General features: G+C 40.3%; 2 non-coding genes across 2 annotated transcripts; one reads left to right on the top strand and one right to left on the bottom strand.

The window, feature by feature from the left end:
- Nucleotides 1-9,647: 9,647 nt before the first annotated feature.
- On the top strand, nucleotides 9,648-9,787 carry LOC114671245 (U4 spliceosomal RNA). The gene has a single exon (XR_003721120.2). It is a non-coding gene; the product is annotated as a U4 spliceosomal RNA (small nuclear RNA).
- A 1,888-nt stretch (nucleotides 9,788-11,675) lies between these two features.
- LOC114671244 (U4 spliceosomal RNA) lies at nucleotides 11,676-11,816 on the bottom strand. The gene has a single exon (XR_003721119.1). It is a non-coding gene; the product is annotated as a U4 spliceosomal RNA (small nuclear RNA).
- Nucleotides 11,817-23,694: the final 11,878 nt, after the last annotated feature.

Here is a 23,694-nt window from a genome sequence, read left to right as displayed (position 1 = left end):
TTAGAGTTTGCTAGAGGACAGGAAAAAGGATAGAGTGAGGTATGTGAATACAAAGTAATGAAGGAGTTCTTTTGTGATGATAGAACAGCTCTGTGTCTTGATGTGGTTACACAAATTTGTATATGAGATAAAATTACATGGAAATATACAACACACACACAAATGAATGCAGATTTAATCAAAGGTGAAACTGAATAAACTTTGTTGATAGTAATACTGATATAAATTTGCTGATTTTGATACTGTACTACAACTATTTAACCTGTCACCATTGGGAAGCAAGGTGACAGGTTTGTGGCACTCTGTACTATTTTTGTAATTTACTGTGAACCTATAATTATTTCAAAATGAAAAGCTATTATAAAAAATTAACAAAATAAGTGAAATAAGTCAGTCACAGAAAGATAAATACCACATATTCTCAGTCACATGTAAGAGCTAAAAAAAAAATTGAGCTCATAGACGTGGACATTAGCAGCTGGGAAGGATAATGGGAAGGGAAAGACAGGAAGAGGTTGATTAATGGATGCAAAGTTACAGCTAGATGGGAGAAGTAAATCCTAATGTTCTGCAGCACTGTAGAGTAAATATAGTTTAAAACAACTTCGTGTACAATTTCAAAAAGTTAGAAGAGAGTATTTTGAATGTTCACAACACAAAGAAATGATAAATGCTTAAGGTGATAGATATGCTAATTATCCTGATTTGATTCTTATATATTGCGTACATGTATGGAAATATCACTCTGCATCTGATAAATATGTACAATTATTATGTGTCAACTAAAAAGGAAAAAATGAACAAAGGATTTGAACAGACACTTCTCCAAATAATACATACAAATAGCAAATAAGCACCTTGCAAAATGCTCAACATCATTAGTTATCAGGAAAATGCAAATTAAGCCACAATGCGATATCACTATACTTGCACTACGATGGCTAAAATTTTAAAAAATAACAAGACCAAGCATTGACAAGAATGTGGAAGCAACTTGGCTCTCTCACACATTGCTGGAGGTACAGCCACTTTGGAAAATAATCTGGCAATTTCCCATAAAGTTAAGCAAACCCACTCTTACCATGTGACTCAGCAATCCGACTCCTAAGAATTTACTCAAGAAAAAAAAAAATACGTCCACACAAAGACTTACTTGCAGGTGAGAAGTTCATTGCAGCTTTGTTCCCAAAAGCCAAAAATTAGAAATAGCTTAAAAATCCATTAACAGTAGAGTGAACTAACAAATTATGGTATATCCATACAATGGAATAACTCTGCAATAAAATGGGTCAATCTCAAAAACATTACACTGAACTAAAGAATCCAGACACACACAAAAGTACATACTCTATAGTTCCATCTATACAAAAGACTAGCAAAAGCAAAATCAATCTACAGTGATAAAAGGAAGATTTGTGTTTGCTTTGGACCAGGGGTTGTGGGAGCAGCGGATAGATTGGGAAGAAGCACAGAGGAACTTCTCGGATGATGGATCTGTTCTATATCTGGATTGTGTAGATGGTTACCTGGGTATGTGCATATTTACAACTCATTGTACTGTACATACGAAGTGTATGCATTTTAGTTTTCTAAATTATGCTTCAATGAAGTTGAATTTTTAAAAGTACAGACCTTAAGATTTTTCTGGGTTTGTAGGGATGATAGAGAGAGGTTAAGTTAAAGAATATAATGGTTTTAATTCTACGTGGTTAGTAGAATGATACTGCCATTAACGGACATGTGTCTCTCACTAATCCCAAACTCATTATGGTCACAACTGAACTAAAGATCTCCTTTCAGCTGGGCGTGTTGGCTCACACCTGTAATCCCAGCACTTTAGGAGGCCAAGACAGGCAGATCACCTGAGGTCAGGAGTTCAAGACCAGCCTGGCCAACATGGCGAAACCCCGTCTCTACTAAAAATACAAAAACTAGCTGGGCGTGATGGTGGGCACCTGTAATCCCAGTTATGCAGCAGGCTAAGGGTGGGAGAATCGCTTGAACCCGGGAGGCGGAGGTTGCAGTGAGCCAAGATCATGCCATTGCACTCCAGCCTGGGCGACAGAGCGAGACTCCATCTCAAAAAAAAAAAAAAAAAAAAAAGGGAAAAAAAATCTCCTTTCATCACCACCCCCAAAACTACTCTTTCTTGGGTGTTTTCTGTCTCAGTGAATGGCATCCTTAGATATGCAACCCAGAAAAGTAGCAGATGTTTTTGACACCATTACTCTCATTCCTCTTCACTCCCAAATCTAATCAGGCCTGCTGATGTGTATCTCCTAAATAGACTTCAAATGTGTTGGCTTCTCTCCATTTCCATCATAACCACACAAGTTCAAGCCATCATCTCTCACCTGTGCCATTCTAATAACCTACCAAACGGTTCCCCCTGCATCTATTCTTATCCCCAGCACTGATCTGGACGTTTGGTTGCAAATGACAGAAATTCTTTTCACACTAATGTTTTTAAAATAAGGAAATATATTTATATAACCAAGAAGAAGTGAACTAGTCATGACTAGATCTATGGATTTGCCTAATTGATTCAGAACTCAATTTTTCTCTTTATTTCATTTTAGAGACAGGAGTGCAGTGATATATTCTCAGCTCACTGCAACCTCTGCCTCCTGGGCTCAAACAATCCTCCCACCTCAGACTCCTGAGTAGCTGAGACTACAGGCATGCACCACCACCCTGGCTAATTTTTTTTTTTATTTTTGGGTAGAGACGGAGTTTTGCCATGTCACCCAGGCTGGTCTCAAACCCCTGGACTCAAGTGATCTGCTGCCTCAGCCTCCCAAAGTGCTGGGATTACAGGGTGAGCCACTGAGCCTTGCCTGTTTTTCTCTTTAACTCTTAATTGTACTTCCCCCATGTTGGTTTTGTTCTCAGATGGCTCTCTGCAAATGATGTAAAAAATTGTTGATCTTTTCCTTGCTGATCTGACCTGGTCCTTACAGGTAGCAATCCAGAGGAACAAGGATTACCTCTTCCCTTAGAGTTTGAGCAAAAGTTAGAGAGGGCATTGGTTAGTCTAACCTGGGTCATGTGCCCAATCCTGAACCAAACACTAAGGCCAGGAGAATAGGGAACTGTGGTTGGTTAGAACTGGATTATATCCTCATTCCTGTGCTGGGCAATGAGGGAGAGTAAATTCCACCCAAGTCCTATGGCAAGGGCTCCCCACAGCAGAGGGGTTCTGTCACCAGCACTGGGGAGAAAGGGAAAGTGGCTAGATGAACAAAAATTGTAACTACCAGAGTCTGTTTCCATTCTACTCACAGAAACCAGAGTTATTTTATTTCATCCTTTTTAAGTTAAATTTGATGGTACATCATTCTCCTGCTTTAAATCATTAAATGACTTTCTCTTGCTTTTAGGATAATATTCAAACTCTCTCAGATGGCTCAGAGTCCTTTATGCTCTAAGACTTGCCTACATTCCCAACTAAATTTTGTCACTCTCTCCTCATTCTCTATTTCAGCCACCCCAGCCTTTTCCAATTTCTTTCACGTCATGTTTCTTCACAATTCGGTTCCTTTTCACAAGCTGTTTCCCTGAACACACTCCACAGTGCCTCCGTCAGAAAATACCTAGTCGTTTTAGGGTACAGCTCAGCCACGACTTCTTCAATGCAATTTTCATGTATCTCCAGGTTAGGTCACACCCCCACATGTAAACACATTCATTCCCCATGTACATCTCTTCTATCACATTTCTCTCAGTTGTAAGTATACGATCATTAAGGTAATGAAGGTTTAATATCTGATTCCACTGGTTAGAATGTAAGCTCCATAAGGGCTGGGACGATATCTGCCCCATTCGCCTCTAGGCCTGGCACCTAGCCCTGTCCCTGGTACAAATAACACATGCAATTTTTCCTCCAATAAATAAATAAATCTGGTGAATGACCAGGAAAAGAGGAATGATAAATCTGATTTTAGATAGGTTGAATCTAAAATAATGACAAGGCAGCAAGTTAGAATATTTATAATAGACATTTGGATATACGGAGCCATCAAGGTGAATACAGTCTAATATTCCACGGGACTATCGTCTTTCAAAAAGAAGACCAAATATCAAAAATATTTTACTTCCCCAAATGACAAGTGATTTCCACTTAGGGGTTGAGAGGTGATGAAATTAGGGGCCCATTCAGAAACTCTTTCCTGTCTGCACACCTGGTGTTTTACTAACAAGCTTGACCCAAACTGGAGCGCCGACCACGGGCCAAAAAAAAGGCGGTGGCGGGGAATGTTGCATACAGAAGCCTGAAGTAATTTTAGTTTTATTTACACAGGTTGTTCAGCTTAGAAACTGAAGTCAAATTTAGAGATTCAAACCACTTGTATAACGGGTAGATTTTCTACCATCCTTTTCCTTGGTAAACAGCATTCAGAGACAGTGAAAGCAGCATGTCTTTCTAAGAAGAGCCCAGTGTTCCGTGTCTTTTTCAACGTTCTTTCTCCTCCACACCCACTCTCTGCTCAACATAAAGGTTTTGCTTGTTTGGGGTTATTCTGAGCTTAAGGAGCACTTCTCAAGAGAGTAGTCTAAAGGGTGCTTTTGTATTCTCCTTCCTGAGGTGTGTGCAGGAGGAAAGAAAAAAATAACGACCACAGCTATCCTCCTATTCAAAATCATTTTTCTTCTTAGTCCGTGAATCATTTTTCTTCTTAGTATTTTTCTTCTTAACAATATTTAAAAGAACCGTGAGTGGCTAAAGTTCTAGAAACTCCAGATACTTCAGTTCTTTAATAAAAATAAATGAGACTCTTGTTTTCAAAATGTTTGTTGTAAAATATAGATATTTAGCTAATGTTTAAAAATATCGTAGGCTCCAACTTAAAGGAAAAGATGATGGAAAGGAAGAAAAAGCTGTGCTTGAGCTTTATTCCAAAGTTCAACCCAGCCCTTACTAAATCAGTAGTTTACATTGTCAGCAGCAAAAGAAGAAACCTCAGGACAAGGAGAGAAAAGCAAGTGAGAAACGCCCAGAAGAGGGGAGTCGCGCTGAGAGGGCAAGAAAGGGACGATGTGAGGCCTTCTTTGAAGATGAGTTTGAACTTCAACATTGTCTCAGAGCTTATTCTTCAAGAATTTTTTCCATTCACAGACTACATGTGTTGCCTACTGCATTTCAAGGGGCAGCAGGAGAATAAAGACTTCACTGAGCCAAGAAATAGGCGAGTTGCTCCGTCACTTGTCTACTTGTTGAAACTCCTTGTTTCTTCCCCTTTCCTGACATTTTTGCTGGACACGGAAAGGGAAGAGTTCACAGGTGGCTGAAGATGGGACTATCACCCTAAATACATCATGTATATGTACAGCCTAAAGGTTTAGAAATAGAAGGAAGGTAGGAAACACATGCTAACCAGGCCCATATATGGGTCAAGGGATTCTCTGCAGTCAGATGATTTTTTTTTTTTTTTTTGACGGAGTCTCACTCTGTTGCCCAGGCTGGAGTGCAGTGGCGTGATCTTGGCTCACTGCAACCTCCGCCTCCCGGGTTCAAACCATTCTCCTGCCTCAGCCTCCCAAGTAGCTGGGATTACAGGCACCCACCACCACACCCGGCTAATTTTTTGTATTTTTAGTAGAGACAGGGTTTCACTATTTTGGCCAGGCTAGTCTCGAACTCCTGACCTCGTGATCTGCCTGTCTTGGCCTCCCAAAGTGCTAGGATTACAAGCATGAGCCACAGTGACTATCCAGTCTGATGATTTGTTTTTTCTTTTTCTTTTTCTTTTTTCTTCTTGAGACAGAGTCTCACTCTGTCACCCAGGTTGGAATGCAGTGGAGCAATCTTGGCTCACTGCAACCCCTGCCTCCTGGATTCATGCTATTCTCTATGTCTCAGCCATACAAGTAGCTGGGATTACAGGCGTGCACCACAATGCCTGGCTAATTTTTGTATTTTGGTAGAGACAGGGTTTTGCCATGTTGGCCACGCTGGACTTGAACTCCTGGCCTCAAGTGATCTGCCTGCCTCGGACTCCCAAAGTGCTGGGATTACAATCTGTGCCACCATGCCAGCCTGCAGTCTGATTTTTTAGTGCATTAGGATTGGTCCTTCATTTTTCTATACACTCCCCTAGTCCGCTCATTAATGCATAAAATTCCAGGCTTATAAAGCCAATTTTGTAAAAGAAAATGCATATTTGTTTTTTTTTTTTGTTTTTTTTTTTTTATTTTATTTTTTTTTTTTTGAGACGGAGTCTCGCTCTGTCGCCCAGGCTGGAGTGCAGTGGCATGTGATCTCGGCTCACTGCAAGCTCCGCCTCCCGGGTTCACGCCATTCTCCCGCCTCAGCCTCCCAAGTAGCTGAGACTACAGGCGCCCGCCACCACGCCCGGCTAGTTTTTTGTATTTTTAGTAGAGACGGGGTTTCACCATGTTAGCCAGGATAGTCTCGATCTCCTGACCTCGTGATCCACCCGCCTCGGCCTCCCAAAGTGCTGGGATTACAGGCTTGAGCCACCGCGCCCGGCCAGAAAATGCATATTTGGCTAAATACGTAAAGTTCTATAAATGATTGTCCCTATAGTTTTTTTTTTTCAGAATATAAGTTTGGCAAATTTATGAGGAAAGAGGAAAAAGGAGTGAAGGGAGATTGATGAAGCGCCTAGAGAAAGAGCCTAGAAAAGTCAGGCTAAGAGCGGAGAAGACCAACCCAACTTTTGACTGAAATTAGACCTAAGGCTGGTTCTGAAGTATTTGTTAAATCCTTTTTGGTCACTGCTATTGAATCCAAACATGGTTAGTACAAAAATATCACTATTCTCTAAGATTAAGTCAGTGTTAACTAGTAAGCAATAATACCTATTTACACATAACTGAGATTACAATGTCTAGCTAGGCAGTACAATAACTACCATATGGGGAAGTGGCTTTCAATGGAACCTGCAACTCCAGCCCTAATCCCCATAACAGATAAAATTTCTCTGGGTCTCATACATTAAAATAATGCTCACAGGGTAATTCGGGAGTATATCATGTATCATATGTATACTAACATGTATCATATACATACAGTATGATTTATAAAAATTGCACCCATCCTACAGAAATAATATGAGCATGTAAAGCTATGTGTGTAAGAATTTTTCATTGCAGCAGTTAATAAGAGTAAAAACATCATTGTATTCAATTCCTGGAGATGCTTCTGTAACAAAGTACCACAAATTGGGTGACTTTAAGCCCCAGAAATGTATGGTCTCAGAGTTCTGGAAGCTAGATGTCCAAAATCAAGGTGTCTACAGGGCCATGTTTCCTCTGAAAACTGAAGGAGAATCCTTCATTGCCTCTTCCTAGCTTCTGTGGTTGCCAGCAATCAATCTTTGTGTTCCTTGGCTTGTAGATGCATCACTCCAATCCCTTGTCTTCATAGTCTTCCCTGTGTGCGTGTCTGCCTCTGTGTCCTTACAGCTCATTAGTCATATTGGATTAGGGCCCACCCTAATCATCTTATTTTGTATCTCCTAAATAGACTTCAAATGTGTTGGCTTCTCTCCATTTCCATCATAACCACACAAGTTCAAGCCATCATCTCTCACCTGTGCCATTCTAATAACCTACCAAACAGTTCCCCCTGCATCTATTCTTATCCCCAGCACTGATCTGGACGTTTGGTTGCAAATGACAGAAATTCTTTTCACACTAATGTTTTTAAAATAAGGAAATATATTTATATAACCAAGAAGAAGTGAACTAGTCATGACTAGATGTATGGATTTGCCTAATTTATTCAGAACTCAATTTTTCTCTTTATTTCATTTTAGAGACAGGAGTGCAGTCAGGGCCTGGACATTTCTTTGTTGGTAGTTTTAAAATTATGAGTCTGATTTTCTTGAAAATGTCAGAGATATTCAAATTATCTATTTTATTTGGGGTGAGTTATGGTAATTTGTGTTTTTGGAGGAATTGTTCTATTTTTCTTAAGTTTTCAAACATACATGTGAAAACTGTTTATGGTATTTCCTCATCCTTTCGACAGGTGCAGAATCCATAGTGATATCCCGCATTTTATTCCTGATATTGGTAATTTGTGTCTTCTCTTTTTGTTAGTTTTGCTAGGTTTGTCGAATTTATTGACCTTTACAAAAAAAAAAAAAAAAAAAGCTATTTCTTTCATTGATTTTTCTCTATTGCTTTCTGTTTTCAATTTCACAGATTTCTGCTCTTTATTATTTCCTTCCTTCTGCTTGCTTTGGGTTTATTTTGCTCTTTTTTTTCCCCCAGGCTCTTGAAGTGGGAACGTAGGTCACTAATTTGAAACTTTTTATCTTTTCTAATGTAAGCATTTCGTGCTATACATTTCTCCCCCAGCACTTCTTTAGCTGTGTCCTACACATTTTGATAAGTTGTACTTTCAAGAGTGTGGCAGCAGTGGGAGTTCCAGCTCTCCATGGTGGGGTGGTCTCATTACTACCGGGTGACGGTGGAAGTCCTGACTCCAACTGGCCTGCTTTGACACCAACCCAGTGCGAAGGGGTAGGTAGCCCCTTTGCTGCCTGGTGGAGGTTGATGTCCAGACTCTCCACGTGGTCTTCAGTGACACGGCAGGGGGGCCTGCCTTGTTACCTACCGCAGGAATAAATGTGACAGCCTCTTGAGGTGGGAAGGCTGGGCTCTGCCACGTGGCCTTCGCTGGCATAGGTGAAGGTGGGGCCACAGGTTTTCTGTGGTGTTTGGCTATAGTAGGGTACATATTGTCTAAAAGATTTCTGGTTTTGTAGGTTGCCTCTTTCCTACTTCTTTGGCTGGAGAGAGCAGGCTTTTGTTGGGGTTGTTGTTTGTTTTGTCGACGCCAGTTAGTGTTTCCGGGTAGTCAGGTTTTTAAGCTCCATGACTGGAATATATAAGCCAAAAAGAAAAGCCTGGGAAACTCACCAGCATGTTGATCCTCAGGTTCCTAGGTCACTAGCCAGTCTGCTTTCCTCTCTGCCAGCTTCAGAGTCTTCTCTTTTTTTTTTTTTTTTTTTTTTTTTTTTGAGACGGAGTCTCGCTCTGTCCCCCAGGCTGGAGTGCAGTGGCGCGATCTCGGTTCACTGCAAGCTCCGCCTCCCGGGTTTACGCCATTCTCCTGGCTCAGCCTCTCGAGTAGCTGGGACTACAGGCGCCCGCCACCTCGCCCGGCTAGTTTTTTGTATTTTTAGTAGAGACGGGGTTTCACCGTGGTCTCAATCTCCTGACCTCGTGATCCTCCCGCCTCGGCCTCCCAAAGTGCTGGGATTACAGGCGTGAGCCACCGCGCCCGGCAGAGTCTTCTCTTACGTTTGTTTTGTATACAGTGTTCAGGGTTTTTAGTTGTTCTTAGTGGGAAGAACGGGGAGAAGTGTATCTACTCCATCTTCCTGGAAGTGGGAATTGTAATTTTACTTTTTACTTTGTATAATAAATTATTCTTTTTAAATGGTGGGAGTGTGAATGGTAACTTTTAACGTTTTCCTTTTGTGTTTTTTACTGCCAAATATGCTAAACAATGAATCTACGTGGTAAAGCTATGCAGTCTTCCAGCTATAAAATGCATATTTACATGAAAAATCTCAGACAGCAGGAGGCAAAGATTCTTGTTCAGATTGTTTCATGCAACTGAAAATGTTTCTTATAGTCTCTCATAATCCACATTTAAAATATTACACATAAGCTTTGCACAGTGGCAGTATCATAGCCAATGAGGTTTATCCGAGGCACAATTATTGCTGATTGAAACATTTCCCAATACCCTGCCATGAAGACTTGCAATATAGTTGGCATTAGCCATTTTTGACAGTCTCTACAGAGACTGAATATAATATTGTGATATATATATAAAAACATATAGCCTTGTAATAATTAAAGACATTTTTACATTTAAAGACATTATTAAAGATATAGTTTCTTTAAACCTGTATTCTCTCTTCTCTCTAAATCATACTCAAATAATAGTAAAGAGTTCAAAAAGTAAAATATTTCAAGGAAAAAATGGCTAACATGGTAAAACCCTGTCTCTACTAAAAATACAAAAAATTAGCCGGGCGTGGTGGCCGGCGCCTGTAGTCCCAGCTACTTGGGAGGCTGAGGCAGGAGAATGGCATGAACCCGGGCGGCGGAGCTTGCAGTGAGCCGAGTTCACACCACTGCACTCCAGCCTGGGCAACAGAGCGAGACTCCATCTCAAAAAATAAAATAAAATAAAATAATAATAATAGCAGCTTTCACAGTACTAAGGAAAAATTATTTCAAACCCAGCATTCTATACTTCGCCAAATTATCAAGTAAATGCAATGATAGAATAAGAAATTCTCAAACTTGTGAGGTCTCAAAAGATTTAATTCTCATTTACTTTTTCCAAGAAGATAATAGAGGAAGTGGTCCCGCCAATACAAGCAAGCCAATAAATTGTAAGGAAAAGCAAATAGAATACTCAATATGAAAGTGAAGGAAGATCCCAGGATAAGAACTGTACAGCAGGAAGGCTGGGCGCAATAGCTCATACCTGTAATCTCAACACTTTGGGGAGCCGAGGCAAGCAGATCACAAGGTCAGGAGTTCAAGACCAGCCTGGCCAACATGATGAAAGCCCATCTCTACTAAAAATACAAAACTTACCGGGTGTGGTGGCGGACACCTGTAATGCCAGCTAGTCGGGAGGAGGAGGCAAGAGATTTGCTTGAACCCAGGAGACAGAGGTTGTAGTGAGCCAAGATTGCGCAACTGCACTCCAGCCTGGGTGACAGAGCAAGACTCTGTCTCGTAAAAAGAAAAAGAACTGTACAGCAGGCTGGTTGAGAGAGCAACCAGTCCAGATTGAAGTAAGAGAGAGCACCAGGAGTGCTGACAGAGAGAGAAAGAGAAGGAAAAAAAGAAGAAAAGAGAGAAGAAAGAAGGAAGGGAAGGGAAGGGAGAAAAGAAAGAAAGGGAGAAAAGGAAAGAGGGAAGGAGGAGAGAAAAGAGAAGGAAAGATAGCAATTGTTATATCACTTTATGGTGTGACACTTCTAGCAGAGAGGTTTAGGAGTAATGATAGAAAACTAAGCAAACAACAGAGATAATTATGAATTCCAAAGAAAACCAAAAGTTGCTCAAAGCAGGAAATGGAATCATAATCACTTTACATGGCTTAATTACAAGTAATTTTCACATACTCCTAGTATTATAAACACTGAATATTATCTTACCAAGAATTATGGTAAAATCATAATAATGTGTTAGAAAAGGGGAAATGGTATGTAACAATAGGTAAGCTAAATCCTCACCTCCCATAGTAAAAAGTCAAGAGCTAATGTTAAACACCTTTGTTTAAAAATCAAGAAATAACAGTGTATATTAGTCTTTTTTCACACTGCTAATAAAGACATACCTGAAACTCGGCTCACTGCAAGCTCCGCCTCCCAAGTTCATGCCATTCTCCTGCCTCAGCCTCCCAAGTAGCTGGGACTACAGGCGCCGGCCACCACGCCCGGCTAATTTTTTGTATTTTTAGTAGAGACAGGGTTTTACCATGTTAGCCATTTTTTCCTTGAAATATTTTACTTTTTGAACTCTTTACTATTATTTGAGTATGATTTAGAGAGAAGAGAGAATACAGGTTTAAAGAAACTATATCTTTAATAATGTCTTTAAATGTAAAAATGTCTTTAATTATTACAAGGCTATATGTTTTTATATATATATCACAATATTATATTCAGTCTCTGTAGAGACTGTCAAAAATGGCTAATGCCAACTATATTGCAAGTCTTCATGGCAGGGTATTGGGAAATGTTTTCAATCAGCAATAATTGTGCCTCGGATAAACCTCATTGGCTATGATACTGCCACTGTGCAAAGCTTATGTGTAATATTTTAAATGTGGATTATGAGAGACTATAAGAAACATTTTCAGTTGCATGAAACAATCTGAACAAGAATCTTTGCCTCCTGTTGTCTGAGATTTTTCATGTAAATATAATACCTTTACATGAGATTTTTCATGTAAATATAATACCTGGGGGAATTTATAAAAGAAAGAGGTTTATTGGACTTATACAGTTCCACATGGCTGGGGAGGCCTCACAATCATGGAGGAAGGCAAGGAGGAGCAAGTCACATCTTACGTGGATGGTGGCAGGCAAAGAGAGAGCTTGTGCAGGGAAACTCCCATTTTTAAAACCATCAGATCTCGTGAGACCCCCTGACTATCAGGAGAACAGCATGGGAAAGACCCACCCCCATAACTCAATTACCTCCCACCAGGTTTCTCCCACAACACGTGGAAATTATGGGAGTTACAATTCAAGATGAGACTTGGGTGGGTACACAACCAAACATACTATTCTGCCCCAGGCCCCCCCACAAATCTCATGTGCTTTTTACATTTCAAAACCAATCATGCCTTCTCAATAGTCCCCCAAAGTCTTAACTCATTTCAGCATTAACTCAAAAGTCCACAGTCCAAAATCTCATCTGAGACAAGGCAAGCCCTTTACGCCTATGAGCCTGTAAAATCAAAAGCAAGTAGATACTTCCCAGACACAATGGGGGGTACAGACATTGGGTAAATACAGCCATTCCAAATGGGAGAAACTGGCCAAAACAAAGGGTCTACAGGCCCCATGCAAGTCTGAAATCAAGCAGGGCGGTCAAATCTTAAAGTTCCAAAATGATCTCCTTAGACTCCATGTCTCACATCCAGGTCATGCTGATGCAAGAGGTGGGTTCCCCTGGTCTTGGACCGCTCCACCCCTGTGGCTTTGCAGGGTACAGCCTCCCTCCCAGCTGCTTTCATGGGCTGGCGTTGAGTGTCTGCAGCTTTTCCAGGAGCATGGTGCAAACTATCAGTGGATCTACCACTCTGGGATGTGAAGGATGGTGGCCATCTTCTCACAGCGCACTAGGTAGTGCCCCAGTAGTGACTCTGTGTGGGGGCTCCAACCCCACATTTCCCTTCTGCACTGCCCTAGCAGAGGTTCTCCATGAGGGCCCTGCCCCTACAGCAAGCTTCTGCCTGGACATCCAGGTGTTTCCACACATCTTCTGAAATCTAGGCAGAGATTCCCAAACCTCAGTTTTCGACTTCTGTGCACCCACAGCCTCAACACCATCTGGAAGCAGCCACGGCTTGGGGCTTGCACCCTGTGAAGCCATGGCCCAAGCTGTATGTCGGACTTTTTTAGTCACAACTGGAGCAGCTGGGAAACAGGGCAACAAATCCCTAGACTGCATACAGGAGAGGGACCCTGGGCCCAGTCCATGAAACCACTTTTTCCTCCTCAGCCTCTGGGTCTGTAATGGGATGGGCCACTACAAAGTTCTCTGACATGCCCTGGAGATATTTTCCCCATTGTCTTGGGGATGAACATTTGGCTTCTTGTTATTTATGCAAATTTCTGCAGCCAAATTGAATTTTTCCTCAGAAAATGGGTTTTTCTTTTCTATCCCATCGTCAGGCTGCAAATTTTCTGAACTTTTATGCTCTGTTTCCCTTTTAAAACTGAATGTTTTTAACAGCACCCAAGTCACCTCTTGAAAGCTTTGCTGCTTATAAATTTCTTCTGCCAGATACCCTAAATCATCTCTCTGAAGTTCAAAGTTCCACAAATCTCTAGGGCAGGGGCAAAATGCCACCAGTCTCTTTGCTAAAACATAGCAAGAGTCACCTTTGCTCCAGTTCCCAACAAGTTTCTCATCTCCATCTGAAACCAACTCAGCCTGAATTTCATTTTTCATATCACTATCAGCATTGTGTTCAAAATCATTCAACAAGACTCTAGGAAGTTCCAAACTTTCCCACATTTTCCTGTCTTCTTCTGAGTCCCCCCAAACTGTTCCAATCTATGCCTGTTACCCAGTTCCAAAGTCACTTCCACATTTTCAGGTATCTTTTCAGCAGCACCCCACTCTCCTGGTACCAATTTATTGGATTAGTCCATTTTCACGCTGTTAATAAAGAGATACATGAGACTGTGCAATTTACAAAAGAAAGAGGTTTAATTGGACTTACAGTTCCACATGGCTGGGGAGGCCTCACAATCATGGCAGAAGACAAGGAGGAGCAAGTCATATCTTATGTGGATGGCAGCAGGCAAAGAGAGAAAGCTTGTGCTTGGAAACTCCCATTTTTAAAACCATCAGATCTCATGAGACTTATTCACTATCATGAGAACAGCACAGGAAAGACCTGCCCCCATGATTCAATTACCTCCCACTGGGTTCCTCCCAGGACACATGGGAATTGTGGAAGTTACAATTCAAGATGAGATTTGGGTGGGGACACAGCTAAACCATATCACAGTGTAAGGGTATTTGGATATATGGAAGTAAATATTATAAGAGCTAAAAAGAGCTGAAGATGTTTGCCTCTGGAAAATTGGAATCAGATATGGAGAGGGTACAGAATTAAAATCTATTTTTAAAAGATTGTCACTTATTAAATCTTTAGCTTTAGTTTTTTTATTCTTATTTTTATTATAAAAAGTCACAATTCAAAGACAACTTATTTTAAACCCTCTTTTTATTGGAGGCAATTATTAAGTATTCACATATCTAACGCTTGGGTCTGTTTAGCCTTCTGATCCTTAGTCATTTTGGGCCATGTTACACTATTACCTATGCCAATAAAAATGTAATTTAGATAATGTGCCATTTTCCATGTTCACTCAAATTTAACATCTATTCAGAAGGTATTCAGAACAAATTTAATTGACAAATTCTTGTCCTAACTAGCTCAAAATTGTTGTCATCATTATAGTTATTCATGTTATCATTATTTATCTGTAGTAAATGATCTTTGGATTGGTCCCCAAAATAATGACATATTTTCAAAGTATATTCCACCATCATTTTTGCCTGCACCACAGCACACTTATTAAAAAACACTCAAATAATCTGATTGAAGGTTTAATTAACCACTTGGTTTCTTAAATGAGTTTTGGAGACGTGCCATGCTCTTAAATTAGTACTTCAGAGTGAGCTATCATTTAAAAGCTAACAGTGCTTTGAAAGACTGTTCCAGCACATTGCCAGCACTTGAAGACTAATGAAAGACACAATCAATCTAATGTTCTAGTATTAAACAAATTTAAATTTTTGATTCCTTTGTCAAAAATCATATGACTATATTTGTAAGTATTCTGAAAATCCAATAGTTCTTCAAATTTAAAAAAAAGGGGGGAGGGGGAATGTAGTTTTGCTATCTTTAAAATAGGAATAACAGGCCAGGCACAGTGGCTCATGCCTATAATACCAGCACTTTGGGAGGCCAAGGCAGTAGTATTGCTTGAGTGCAGAAGTTCAAGACCAGCCCGTACAGCATTGCAAGTCCCCTGCCTCTACCAAAAAATAAATAAATAAATAAAAATGAAAATTAGCAGAGCATGGTGGTACACGCCTATAGTCCTAGCTAGTTGGGAGGCTGAGGTAGGAGGAACGCTTGAGCCCAGGAGTTCGACGCTACAATAAGCTACGATGGTGCAACTGCACTCCAATCTGGGAAACTGAGTAAGACTCTGTTTCTAAGATACCTTACCATCATGGGTCCCCTGAAATTTTATACAGAGAAAGATACATTACTCCAGCATATTCTTGCTAAAAATGCAGTTCTGTCTAATCTTGAGAAAACATCAGACAAATCCAAATTGAGAGGCCTTCTACAAAATAACTGATTCATCAGAGGTGTCAAGTTCATTGAAGACAAGGAAAGAATGAGGAACTGTCACAGGTTGGAGAAGACTAACGAGACACAACTAAATTCAGCGTGGGATATTGGAGCCAGAAAACACACAAAAAAATGACTTTAGGGAGAAAACTGGGAAATGGATAAGTTTAGTTAATAGTGTTGTTGCAATGGTAGCTTGCTGGTTTTGATCATTGTATTATGCTTATATAAGTTATTAACATAAGGAGAAGCCAGGTAAACAGTATGCAGGAACTCTCTATTTTAGATTTGCAACTTTTCAATAAGTCTAAAATCATTTCTAAACAAAAAGTTTAAAAAGAATCATCAAAGAGACTGAGTGTGGTGGCTCACACCTGTAATCCTAGCACTTTGGGAGGCTCATGCAGGAGGATCACTTGAGGCCAGGAATTCAAGACCAGCCTGGGCAACATAGTGAGACCATGTCTCTATTGTTTTTTAAATTAAAAAACTTAAAAAAAAAAAAAAAAGAAAAAGAAGCAACAAAAAGCAAATTCTTAACTCTTTTTTATAGAAAAGGAGAGAATGAGAGCTATAAATCAGTGACGTACATTAAAATGCCTTTCATTAGTTTTAGTTCAAAACTAACATAATGTACTATATTTATGTCAGTTGTTTCCTAAGGTATTGCTGTTTATTAGATGTAGTTTTGTTCCTATTAAGTAATGGAGACTTACTTGGCTCTTAAATTATCACCCTTACATTTGACCTTGCTAGATAATAGGTTATTTTTCTCAGTTTGCCCCCAGATCCATTCTCCACCCTGCTCTGCCTCTTAGTAGGGGTGACCCTTGGAGTGGGAGTCTCCTCACTCACACTGCCCTTGGGCTTCTGGTTGGAGCATTTTCTCCCACTGAGGCTTCCTCCAGCTGACTGTTCTGACAGTAGCTAGGTCCTCTGACAGCCACAGCTTTTGTTGGAGGCCTCTTCCAAAGTCACCACTCTCACTGGCTTGGATAATACCATTTCCTCTCCTGCCCTTTAGATGTGTAAACTAATGGCTTCCCACTGTTACTAATCCCTGGATGCCTCAACATCCCTTGTTGGGTCTCTTAATCCCTTAATCCACCTGCAACTCTATAAATAATCCTTTTAATAAACACATCATTTTTAAAAATCCCAGCTGGGTGTGCTATCCCTTTACTGTAAGGACCCTGACTGATACAGACATGTTACTGAGAATCACTGGGGCTCTTTAATAGGCTGTTTCCTTTTCTTTCTTTCTTCCTTTTTTTTTTTTTTTTTGTAAAGAGTCACAAGTATTCTTTTTTGTAAATCTCCTACAGGAAAGATTTATATATATATATATATACACACACACACATACACACACACACACAAAATTTATTATTAATTTATTATTTATTTATTTGTTTATTTACTTGAGACAGGGTCTCACTGCCGTTGCCCCCAGTAGCGTGATCTCCCTTCACTGCAGCCTTGACTTCCCAGGCTCTAGTGATTCTCCCATCTCAGCCTCCCAAATAGCTGGGACTACAGGTGTACACCACCACACTTGGCTAATGTGTGTGTGTGTGTGTGTGTGTGTGTGTGTGTTTAGAGACAGGGTTTTGCCATGTTGCCCAGGCTGGTCTCTAACTCCTGGGCTCAAGCAATCCTCCTACCTCAGCCCTCCAAAGTGCTAGGATTACAGGCGTGAGCCATTGGACTCAGCTAAGTGTCACAAGTATTCTCAACACTTCTGGATTCAGATGGTATAAAATAACACCATTAATTACACTTACTCTCCTCCAGGGGTGTCCAGTCTTTTGGCTTCCCTGGGCCACACTGGAAGAAGAAGACTTATATTGGGCCACACATAAAATACACTCACACTAACGAAGAGCTTTAAATAAAAATGGCCAAAAAATCTCACAATGTCTTAAGAAAGTTTACGAATTTGTGTTGGGCCGCATTCAAAGTCATCCTGGGCTGCAAGTTGGACAAGCTTGCTCTACTCCAAAGCAATATAATTTATCACCATATAATGATTTTGAGATGATCTTTACAGGAATTTGAAGCTTCTCTTATCCTGAAGACATTTCCCCAAAGCCCTATAGAATAAATATCCAGTACCAGTCGGGCGCGGTGGCTCACGCCTATAATTCCAGCATTTTGGGAGGCCGAGGGGGGCGGATCACGAGGTCAGGAGATCGAGACCATCCTGGCTAACGCGGTGAAACCCCGTCTCCACTAAAAATACAAAAAATTAGCCAGGCGTGGTGGTGGGCACCTGTAGTCCCAGCTACTCGGGAGGCTGAGGCAGGAGAATGGCTTGAACCCGGGAGGCGGAGCTTGCAGTGAGCCGAGATCCTGCTACTGCACTCCAACCTGGGCCACAGAGCAAGACTCCATCTCAACAAAACAAAACAGAAAACATATTGCTTTCTTTCCTTTTCTGAAGTTACCACAGTCCAGGAATAAAAGGGAAGCTGTTCAGGATGACCTTTTTAATTTTCCAATGGCTTGATTTTCAGGTATTTATGGTAAAGATATATACTTTCTTTTCCCCTTTATTATCAAAGGAGTATTTACTTGTAATAAACTCAAAAATAATGAAATGTCTAAAGTAAAACATGATAGTTTCCCTAGCAACACATACTTTTAAATTCAGAAATCTCTCTTCTACTTCCAACTTTTATCCTTATGAGTATATTAAAATATGAAAGTGTATGAACAAAAGAAATTGGAATGCATTACTTTAAACTTAATTCAAAAGGCTAATTAAGTCTGAAAGTATTCTAAACGACTCTGTCTACGTGAGGATTCAACATTCACTCATTCAGTAAAAAAAGGTGTTTCCGTCACATTCTTGGCCTCATAGAAAGTTGCTCCTGAGGACACGCTTCCCTGGCTGTCTCCTAACTTCCTTTTTCCTTTGACCTGAACTTACATAAATGGCCATTTGCAAACCATTTCTTCTTTTTCTGCCCTCAAAAACTCCAGCTCCTATGAAGTTATTCTATCCAGCTTTATAAGAGTCTACCCTTTTTTGTGCTGTCATCTATGATCTCTTAAATTACTTCATGTCCTTCATTGAAGATTGCAGCACATGGCTCACTGTCTCCTTCTTCACTCTGCTTTGGTCACCATTTTCAGCAACTGTGACATTCATGTGCTATCCCATTCAACATCACACCTTCACAGTTTCTGGATCTCCTTCTTTCTAATGATCTTTTTATCTTCCTCCATTTCAGCCTCCTACTTCTAGTCATGACTTCACCTTACTGTTACCAATAATTAGATTACCTTCTAAGACACTGATTGTTTCAAGCCTTTCCTCTCCCGCCAGTGCATTTACCCTTGGAACTCCTACTTATTGACCCTACAACTTTTTCAATATCCATTACCTAATGAAAGGCTTCATTTCTGCCCCCGCCCTCACCACCTTTTTTTTAACTTTACTCTCTATCTCTACCCAGTAAAATGTAAGCTCCACGAAGACAAAAGTCTACTTTTTCACTCTTAACTCAGTGCCTGGACCAGAATCATGTCTGATACATAGAAGGAACTCAATAAACACTAAATAAATGCATGAGAGGCCAGGTGCGGTGAAAGACCGAGGCAGGCAGATCACCTGAGGTCAGGAGTTTGAGACCAGCCTGACTAACATGGTGAAACCCCATCTCTACTAAAAATACAAAATTAGCCGGGTGTGGTGGTGCACACCTATAATCCCAGCTACTTGGGAGACTGGCGCAGGAGAATCACTTGAACCCAGGAGGTGGAGGTTGCAGTGAGCCGAGATTGCACCATTGCACTCCAGCCTGGGCAACAGAGGGAGACTCTGTCTCAATAAATAAATAAATAAATAAATAAATAAACAAACAAACAAAATGCATGAATGCCTACTGTAGCCAAGCATCAGGCAAGAATAAAGAGACGTAAATAAAACCTCTAACCTCAAGAAGTTTAATCTATTTATGCATATGTATTTGCACATGCATGCAAATTTCAACTATTTTTCCTTGAATCAACTGCCTATTCTTAGTTCATTTCAAAAATAATCTTACATTTTATTATTCCAACGTCCTTATACTAGATTTGGAAAGTCTCTTACTAGTAAGAAAATCTTTCAGCTTTACAAGCATATCTTTTAGGTATATAAGTAATTGTGCAAGGCATTGAAAAACCCTAAAAATAATTAGCTATTTTTTAAATCTACTTGGTACAAACAACCGTCAACTCAAAAACACTAGAAACTGATGATGTTGGCAATCATTCTTCATGAACAGGACAGCATTCAGGTGTGTTAGGATTTTTATATTATTTTCATCTACTCCCATCTCTAGCCCCATTGATAGCCCAAATGGCACCATTATGCAAAACAGAAAGTTCCCCTATTCAAGACACTTTTTTGCCATCTCCTAGAAAATTGTTATAATAACTACATAAATCTGCAATGATTACCAGTATGAATGGCTCCCATTAATGTTATACAGTTCTACAGTTTAAAAATATTGTTCAACCCACTATATCCAAAATTTATTTGATCATGGAAACTTTCTGTATGCTACTTAAACATATCACACGGAACTAACATTTTTATTATTATTTTATTATCATTTTGAGATGGAATCTCCCTCTGTCACCCAGGCTGCGGTGCAGTGGCATGAACTCCGCTCACTGCGACCTCTGCCTCCCAAGTTCAAGCAATTCTCCTGCCTCAGCCTCCTGAGTAACTGGGACTAAAGGCGCCCACCGCTGCCGGGCTGGAGTGCAATGGCACGATGCCCAGCTAATTTTTGTAGTTTTAGTAGAGATGGGGTTTCGCCATGTTGTCCAGGCTGGTTTCAAACTCCTGACCTCAAGTGATCTGCCCGCCTCAGTCTCCCAAAGTTCTGGGATTACAGGTGTGAGGCACCACACCCAGCCAACATCTGCTGATAGATAATTTGAGAAGCATTGCTCGAGATTACCTGTGTAAAGTGGTTAGTTTCAGGCCTATGACTTTTATTCCAATTGTACATATTTGTAATATTATTCTCTGTTCTTTAAGGGCTAAACCTGTAGTCAAATGGACTTAGATTTGAAATCCAGCTCTGAAACTAACTTTGAGTGAGTTATACAACCTCTCTAAGGATCAATTATCTCATTTGAAAACTGCAGATGGCAATAGTACTTTCCTTAGAAGATTACTGTAAGGACTGCAAGAGACCTTGCTATGGTCTCTGAGTGTGCTAATATCATTAAATGGTAATTATTCTACTCATAATGTTCTTCAGGCTATCTGATTTATAGAACAGAATAACTCAAAAGAAGGTATGTTTGAATGAGGAAGCACAAGTTTGAAGGAGTAATTGTAAAAAACATAAGCCAATTGGATTTTGTTGTAATTTCATTTTTATAAAAACAAAAGTTGTTTTGAATTTTAACCAGAATTTCTGAGTTCTTCAATAGACAACATACACAAAACTCAGGTCATGTGTCAATATAGAAAGAAGACCCATGTTTAGCAAGTTTGGACTTCATGTTTTTGCCCAAAGTGAACACATATACTCCCATATTCATGCCATATGGGTAATATAATCTCCCAATCAGAAAGAAAAGTAAGGACATTAGCCTTACTTTTCTTACACTTGTTTACAGTTCAGAGGCTATCCCTCAGCTGGTAGATGTGAGAAGCCAGCATTGCAGTCTACTACAGATTAATTAACCGACTAATCATTCCCTGACCTCAGGTACTTGCAGCCCTAACTTCATGGAAGCTGGCCCAATTCATAAGCCTTTTGTCACACAGCCAATCTATCCCCAAGCCTTGAAATATTTTTACCTACTGTGCATGCACAATAGAAATCTGAACTTTCTATAGATACGACAATTTTTAAAATTATCACTAAAAGGGCAAACACATTGCCAGGCATATTCTGATGGCACCAACATCCAATATCCATTTTCTAATTTTAGAACTGGCCTGAGGCATGGTGAAGTCATGACTATACATATGAAAAAGACGTGGTTCCTGGACTATTAACTGGGAAAATGAGCCTGTGTTAGTTTATTAGAGCTGACATAACAAAGTACCACAGACTCAGTGGCTTAAATCACAGAAATTGATCTTTTCATAGTTTTGGAGGCTAGAAGTCCAAGATCAGGGTGTCAGCAGGTTGAGTTTCTTTTGAGGCCTCTCTTTTTGGCTTGCAGGTGGCTGCCTTTTCTCTGTGTCTGCACATGGTCTTTCCTCTATGCAAGCACCTGTCTCTATCCCAAGCTCTTCATTTTTTAAAATTATTTATATATTTATTTATTTTAGACAAAGTCTCGCTCTGTTGCCTGGGCTGGAGTGCAATGGCATGATCTTGGGTGACTGCAACCTCTGCCTCCCGGGTGCAAGCAATTCTTCTGCCTCAGCCTCCCAAGTAGTTGGGATTACAGGTGCATGCCACCATGCCTGGCTAATTTTTGTGTTTTTAGTAGAGATGGGGTTTCACCATGTTGGCCAGGCTGGTCTGGAACTCCTCACCTCAGGCAGTCCACCTGCCTCAGTCTCCCAAAGTTCTGGGATTACAGGCGTGAGCCACCACACCCGGCTAAGCTCTTTTTTTTTTTTTTTTTTTGGAGACAGAGTCTCACTCTGTTGCCCAGTGGCACATCTTGGCTCACTGCAACCTCTGCCTTCCGGGTTCAAGCAATTCTCCTGCCTCAGCCTCCCGAGTAGCTGGGACTACAGGCGCACGCCACCATGCCCAGCTAATTTTTTGTATTTTTTAGTAGAGACAGGGTTTCACTGTGTTACCCAGGCTGGTCTCGAACTGCTGAGCTCAGGCAATCCACCGGCCTCAGCCTCCCAAAGTGCTGGGATTACAGGTGTGAGCCACCATGCCCTACCCAAGCTTTTCTTCTTATAAGGACACCGGCCATACTGAATTAGGGCCTACACGAATGCCCTCACTTAACCTTAATTATCTCTTTAAAGACCCTATCTCCAAATACAGTTGCTGGGAATTAGAACTTCAACATACACATTTGGGGGGAATGGGAGTTAGGATTTCAACATATGAATTTGGGGGGACATAATTCAGGCTATAACAGGGCCCAGTTCATAGAGCAGCAGGAGTACTTGTCCCTTCTGTGAGAGTGCTGGCCTGTTTACCCCGGCTAACAAAAGAACAGAGTCTCTTCCCAGCCCTGGAGAATACCAAACCTTTTTCTAAATACATGTTCCTGCATAAAGACCAACTCTTATTTCCATTGCTGCCTCTGCAACTGAGAGAGCATGGGGAACCACAGAATAATTGGTGATCATTATCTGTATGCTTCTATAAGGTGTGGTAAAGTGCTTATTGTGAAAAATGCAGCTGAATTGCCCACATTAGCATTTATGGTAGAGACACACCTCCTTTATCGCTTCATTCGTGGTTTACCAGTTATCCTCTTACCTCCCAGTGACTCAAAGCTGTACCAGCAGCCGACCTCTGAAGGTAGATCTTTCCTCCTCAAGATGAACAGCTCTGAAAAACAATGGAAGCTAACAGCCAAGATGTGCAGTCTTGAACTTACACAGTTACTTGGGACTTTTTAAAAATATTTTTTCATCTTGGCATATTAATAAGGACAACAAAGAAACGAATTAGTAAAAAGGAATGTCACATTTAAAACACTTAAGGAAAAAGAAAAATAAGACTATTACCAAGAAGGCAGTGGTTATAAGCGTACTTATTCTTGGTCTGGAATACTAGAAACAGTAATGAAGGCACACGGAAACAAGCTGAGAAGGGAAAGACTGGTATAAGGCTGGTGTAAGTAGTGTGCATTCAAATCAGTCCATTTTGATGATTCAACCCGTACAGTACTAAAATTGTTGGAAAAAACTATTTTGATGACTAAAACTTTGTTACATTGATGTATATTAATGCAGAGAATAATGACAGTGAAACAAATCCATCTTTTACTTTAATATAATCAAGATTGGTTTTAAACGGGTTTCGATTGTTATGGATATGAGATATTTCAGGTAGTATTCCCTACTGAATGATCACACTTGCTTGTCAATAAATGATTAAAAGTAAGAGATGTTCTCAGTGAAAAATATCTTA

This window comes from Macaca mulatta, chromosome 11, assembly GCF_049350105.2.
Source record: "Macaca mulatta isolate MMU2019108-1 chromosome 11, T2T-MMU8v2.0, whole genome shotgun sequence".
Lineage (NCBI taxonomy): Eukaryota > Metazoa > Chordata > Mammalia > Primates > Cercopithecidae > Macaca > Macaca mulatta.
The sequence above is the reverse complement of the archived record's forward strand: the minus strand, read 5'-3'. Positions and strand labels throughout refer to the sequence as shown.